Below are 6,000 nucleotides of genomic sequence, written 5' to 3'. Positions count from 1 at the left end.
GCGTCACACCAAATAACAAACATTATGTTCTGCACTAACCTGTGAATCATTCATGTAAATAAAGGTACCTAGCTCAGTTTACCATAAACACCACTTCCTCCTCTTAGGAGGTGAGAGGCCACCTCCTGCAGCTGTAACGCAACACCTTTGACCAAAAACCACAGCTGGCCACTTGTCTCGATCTGTTTTCCACTCATACCTGTGAAGTAAGAAGGCTGCTCGTCATTGCTTTGACTTCTTCTCTTCTCCAACCTTTACTTTTCTACCATGCGGTCTATAAATAGAAACACCAAAACAGTTTCCTGTAGAACACAGGTGTCGAACTCCAGGCCTCGAGGGCTGGTGTCCTGCAGGTTTTAGATGTGTGAATGATCCATCACAGCTGATTTAAAGGCCAATGACCTCCTCAACATGTCTTGAAGTTCTCCAGAGGCCTGGTGATGAACTAACCATGTGATTCAGGTGTGTTGACCCAGGCTGAGATCTGAAACCTGCAGGACACCGGCCCTCGGGGCCTGGAGTTCAAAACCCCTGCTGTAGAAGATTCCTGGTTAGCTAACATCTGTAACGAGACGCACTCCAAAAACAAAAAGCAGACAAACATACAGGTCTGCTGTGGTGTGTGTGAGAGCACAACAAAGGCTTCTGTGCTGAGACCAGTTCTGTTTACATTATACAGGATATATTTTCATGACTATTTAGATGATATCCAACTTCATCTGTCTGTGAATCACCACGACACGAATCTCTGTCACCCTGAGGCGAGTGTTGCTCTGTTTAACTATAGAAATGTCGAATACTGAAATTGATTTAAATGTGTTTTCTGTCTTTTAAGGTTTGTTATATTTACCCAGTTTCTTTAACAGCACCTAAAATGCTTGTCTTTGTTGAAGGACTCATGAGGCTTCCACATATTTGAAGCGAGGTTTCTTTTGCAGAATAAGAGCATGAGCATGAAGGTAAATGCCAGAAGTATGATAATAATTAGTGACATGAAACCTTCTTGTTTCCCCCTCTTCATCTCTCTGTGCTGCACAGTGAAGCTCTAACCTGTTGTTTTCTCCTCCCTGTACTTCAATAGTACTGCAACAGTAAAGCTTTGAACAAACAGAGGAAGTGAAACACTGACCACAAAGACAAACCAGCGTCTCCGTCTGTCTGTCAGTGTCTTCATCAGCACTGCTGCAGACATTCAAACAATAAATCGGCTCCTTATAACGTAAGGATGGCAGTTTGGGACAAAAACACTCTGTGGGGTTTCCTGTTGCTGCTCACAGGTAAGACTCTGACTGTGACACTGATGATGGATTTTATGGTTTTTTGGTTTTACTTTGAATTATTTTTAGCCAAACCGCTTCTGCTTTTTTCCCTCTTGGTCGAAATCAATCAGATTTCATTGGCTGTTTACCAGCACAACCACCTCTCTGTGGTGCATTTCATAGAGCTACCAGTGAAACTCAAACATTTAAGTTCCTCCTCACCCAGGCCGCACTTCATGACATGTTTCAGTAACAGGTAATGCTCTCTAAAGATCTCCAAAAAATCAGAGGAAATGAGACACGACCACAAAGCTAAGACGATGTCAGTCAGTGTCTTCATCAGCACTGCTGCAGTTTGATCGCACGTTTAAAGAAGAAGTCATTCAGTCGGCTCATTAAAACGTGAGGATGGCAGTTTGGGACAAAAACAGTCTGTGGGGGCTCCTGTTCCTGCTGGCAGGTAAGACTCTGACTGTGATGATGATGAAGCTTCTGTTTTCACATCAAACTGTTGTTAAAGAACAAACTCCACTGTGACTGAAGCCTTTTTCGTGATATCTTGTTTCAGGCGTATGAAATGTTATGTCGCTCAGAAACAACAGAACGAGAACACAGAATTAAACACGTTTGAATCTTTAAGTCTGAAGTTGATCTGGGGACACTTTTTGACTTCTGCATCAGAGTGTTTGATTCCAGATTCAAAGATCTGATTGTTTGAACTGAATCTTTGTTTTAGAGCTTCACACACAGCAGTCTGTATTTTCTGTCTCTAAACTGAGTCACTGTGTTTGAATCTCAGCTCTGTGTTTGCTCCTCTTTAGGTGCTGTGGGTCAAACTGTGATCTATCCTCTCACGTCTACCTGTGCTGTCAGAGGATCCACTGTCACCCTCCCCTGCACCTTCACACCTCTGAAGTCTTTCAGTGATGGTCGGAGAGAAGTTCCACCAGAGCTGATCAGAGTCGTCTGGTATCAGAGCCAGCAGCATCAGCTCTGTCAGCTCAACAAACCATTTGTATACGACAGTGATTCAAAAAATCACAAACAACGCTTTGAATATCTGGGAGACAAGAAGACAAATTGCACTTTACAGATCAGAGACGTGCAGCAGAGAGATCACGCAACCTTTTGCTTCAGTATGGAAGTCGATCACACAAAAGTACATTTTAATATCAGCAGAGGAGTGACTGTCAGAGTTGTTGGTAAGAACATGTTGTGCCAGCACAAACATCTGCTGTATAAATTATATTATAAATCTAGAGGTGCTATTATATTTATCTTGAACACCTCGCTGACTTTAGTCTGTGTTATAACATCCAGAGACTTATCTGATCTAACAAGCGTCATAGAGTCGAACACCAGCAGTAATGAAGAATTTATAATAAATCATCACAAGTTTAACAAACAAAAGTTAAGTATCAGCAGTCATTACATGAGTGAAACTTCATCTCTAAATAAAAAATATCATAGAATAGAATTCAAATTTATTGTCATTGCACATGTCACAGGTACAAGGCAACGAAATGCAGTTTGCATCCATCCAGAAGTGCTTTAGCCATGATATAGATATATTACAGTAATGGGTCTGTTAGTATGAGGGTACGAAATCTGAGTCTATTATGGGTATGTTACAATGTACACGGTATGAAGGTATGTTATGAATATGCTATGACTATAAGTATGTACAGGCTGTGGTGGGTGTGCAAGCTATGCACAGGATATAAATATTAAAACTACACAGAAATATGAAATATGAACATACAAGTTGTAAACAGTTGTAGAATTATAATTATCATATTGTACAGATTGATTGTCTATACAGCATTTACAGTAGTGCAGTTAAGATCAGTGAGATATGTGAATAATTTCTACAGAGGCTATATAAAGTGCTGGTGGTTGTGAGTGGTGGTTCAGTCCATGTTATTATTGTGTGTATGAGGGTCCAGTTGTCCATTTGTTTGTTTTTGTCCATTGTGTGTGTGTAGGTGGTTGTGTGTGTGTGTATGTTCAGTCTATGAGTTTAATGTGGGTCAGATGTCAGGAGGCAGAGTTCAGGAGTCTGACAGCTGTAGGGAAGAAGCTGTTCCGGTACCTGGTGGTCTTAGTCCGGAGGCTCCTGTAGCGCCTCCCAGAGACAGTTGGTCAGGATGCTCTCGATGGTGCAGCGATAGAAGTTCACCAGGAAGTGGTTCTTCTTCAGAGTCCTCAGGAAGAAGAGGTGCTGGTGAGCCTTCTTGATCAGCTTGGAGCAGTTGGTCGTCCAGATGAGATCCTCGGAGATGTGGACACCCCGGAACCTGAAGCTGTTCACACGACCACAGCTGTCCCTTTAATTTGGATGGGTGGATGTGGGTCAGCATTCCTCCCATAGTCCACGATGAGCTCCTTGGTCTTCTCGGTGTTGAGCAGCAGGTTGTTTGTGTCGCACCACTCAGCCAGACGATCCACCTCCTCCCTGTAGGCGGCCTTATATTTGTCTTTGATGTCTGCAGGTCTGCAGTCATGGGTGATCATACATGTGTGCACAGCTCACATGTCAGATGTTAGAGTGATTTTAGACTCCTCAAACTTACAACAGACGGCTGGTGTTTAGAATAGAGTCGAATAAATAGTAAAAACATCATTTGATTGTTTCTGAAGCAGTCTTACAGACCTCCACATACAGCTTCAGCATCATATTCAATATGTTTCTGCTCCCGCTCAAAAGGCTCGAATTTCCTCCTGGATTAAATATTTTCATATTAGTTTAAATTCAGAATAATCTGTTAAAATAATAAAGTCTTATCTTAACTTTGATCTCAGACAAACTTGCTCAGGAAGAAATAACGCAAACAATAACAGCTGGAAATCCTCTAAGTGACTTATATCGTCTTTAACTTTCACTGAGTGGTGAAAGTCAGCGCGGGGTTTGAAAACTGCGTGCTGGGAGTGAAACGCTCTCGCGAGCCTCGACTTCCTGCTCGACTGACAACTGCTGAGACATCCGGGCTGCGAGACCAGCAGCAACAAACATCTCTGAAAATGTTGGAGCAATTTTGCAAATAAGCAATGTTTTGATAAATTGGCGAGATATTTGAGATTTACATGTGTATATATTGTGTCAAATAAGCATATTTCAAACTTTCTTACAGTTTTAGCCGCTCTCATCCACCATTGCGGCTTTTTGGGTTTCAGACAAAATGCATTCTGGGATACTAAGCTGCACCAAGTTCACCTAACTTCATCACGTGCCCTCAATAGAGCCACAAGTCCACAATAACACAAGTAAACATGAGCACGCTTACTGAGAAACGGCCTCCGAATTCTTGGCTAGCGTTGCGTTAACATGGCGTCTGTGCAGATGCTTGCAAAGAGCCAAAGTTGTGTTAGCAGTACACCGCAGCCTGGCACGCAGATAACTGAAGAACTGTCGTAATGCGAGTAACAACATGACTGTAACTGTAATGTAATTACTGAAATTATTGAATTACTGAAAAATGTAACGTGTTTATACACAACACTGGTCCAGAGGGGGAAACAATGGGACTGGATGTAAAACTTCATATTCAACTGTGTGTTTTAAAATTAACTTCAAGCTTTTATGTTCGTTACTTTAAAAATACAGCCTTCTGAAATCAAATGATCAATTCTGATACATCCTGTATTAAATTAATGAAACTGTTATGAATTCAGCACCATGGACAGCACATGAGTCTTAACACATGTTTTTAGTATTAGAGCGACACAAATCTCCTCCATGAAATCTATAAATCTATTGATTTGTTTTGGATTTACAGATTTCCAGCCATTTCCGGTTTGTTTTATCCCTTTTAAGTTGTCTTCAAACAAGAACGCTACAGAAATGTTGTCACACAGTTTACAGTCCCACACTGAAGTCTGTTATTCTCATTTTAGATTCGACTAAATAGCTCTTGAGCTCGACTTCCTGACTGCAGAGGATTCTGGGAACTACACCTGTGCTCTGAAGGCCAACATTGAGACGCTCTCTGAGCCGTACAGCCTGCAGGTGACGGGACAGGCAGGTTGGTGTGATCAGTTTCCTTTTTCCTCTGTCAAACTGCTGTGTGACGTTAAACTGATTAAAGCTGGTTTACTGTACTGCCCCCTGCTGGTTCTTGTCCACTTTAACAAGCACGCTCCTCGTTTGCATGTGTGCAGCACAGTGAAGGATGTTTAAGCTGCAATTAACTGAACATTGCTGAGTCAACAAGCAGGTCTTCACAAACTGTTTCTTTAAAGAAATAATATTCACATTTACAGTCAGCTTGGAGGAACAATAACTCTGCTTAGAGTGACATGCTTGCCTCATTTTCCTTTGACCATCAGCTAACTGGTGCAAAGATATCCATCTATACAGATTCTTTCACTTATCCAGTTCAGGTTTGCAGAGGGGTGGAGGTGAGACAGTACACAGGTGTCCAGAGTCTGTGAAAACACACAGAGAGGCATTCACGCTCACATTCACACCTGCAGTCAGTTAACCCACCTGTCAGCAGTCTGGAGTACCCAGAGAGAACCCACAGAGATGAGGAAGAATATGAAAACACACAGAAAGGTTGGGATTCAAACCAACGACTTTCTTGCTGTGTGGTGACAGTGCTACTACCTCAGTGCTGCAGTGTGAGAAATGTATCATCTGCACCCTGTCTCATGGTTGTGTGTGGTACTAAATTAAATCACGTGGCAGGAAGTGAACACAGAACACATCCCGCCACCAACAAACACAGCTCTGCTATTTAGC

Source organism: Pelmatolapia mariae, linkage group LG10_11 (assembly GCF_036321145.2).
Source record: "Pelmatolapia mariae isolate MD_Pm_ZW linkage group LG10_11, Pm_UMD_F_2, whole genome shotgun sequence".
Classification (NCBI taxonomy): domain Eukaryota; kingdom Metazoa; phylum Chordata; class Actinopteri; order Cichliformes; family Cichlidae; genus Pelmatolapia; species Pelmatolapia mariae.
This window is presented reverse-complemented; position numbering follows the sequence as displayed.